The sequence below is a fragment of the Penaeus monodon genome, chromosome 29 (assembly GCF_015228065.2).
Source record: "Penaeus monodon isolate SGIC_2016 chromosome 29, NSTDA_Pmon_1, whole genome shotgun sequence".
NCBI classification, from domain to species: Eukaryota; Metazoa; Arthropoda; class Malacostraca; order Decapoda; family Penaeidae; genus Penaeus; species Penaeus monodon.
In genome coordinates this window covers 20,774,192-20,775,036 of record NC_051414.1, presented here as the reverse complement: position 1 = coordinate 20,775,036, position 845 = coordinate 20,774,192, and positions in this window count along the sequence as shown.

Genomic DNA, 845 nt, shown 5'->3' with positions numbered 1-845 from the left:
TTGCAAGATACTAGTAGAAACAACCTTGAATGTGATGAAGCATAGAACCCAGTTCATATGCACTTTGCCTTAAATTAGAATAAAAAGAACCACCTTCATCTGATTTCCAATGTCTGTTTGACTATCTATTTCCAGTTTAATACGTTTTTATGACAATTCGTCTTTCCAAGGAGGAGAATTCATCTGGCCATATCTGGGTAAATAACACGACCGATGCACATGCCTGAATCTTTCGCTTTTTTGTATTTATGTCCTGTGAATGATGAAAATGTAGTCTATCATGTAACCCAATGACAAAAATCCACTGCTATTAGATCAAGCAATTATTGTTAGATGGAGGCAGTCTGGCGGGATAAACTTTCGTAAACATGAATTCGTTGTATTTTTCTCTTGATCTCTCGTTTCTCTTTGAATATAAACACGAACACATTTTAGTCTTTAACCTAAGAAGATAAAGCGTGGGGTCTATATTTATGATATTTATTTTGGTAGATTTATTAGCCTGCAGATCCCAAGTGTAATATGCATGACTGGTAAATCAGGATGATTTGGGTGTGACTGCATTTAATTGATCAAGTTTCTGGTTTTGATTATTTGTTGGACATAATGAAGTAAAAAAAGAAGAAGAAAAAAATGTCATAAAAGACATTATCAAGAATAATCAAATGCCTGGGTAGCAACATGAAAATAAAAACAATAACCACGGGAATTGATTAGAGCATTATTGGAGTGTTGCCGAGCTTTTCCGTCCCCTTACCAGGGAGAGAAAATTCCAAAATTATTTAAAGAACATTTGATGAAAGTATAGGGACGAAGACATATGAAAGATAAAAAGGGGAAATTGC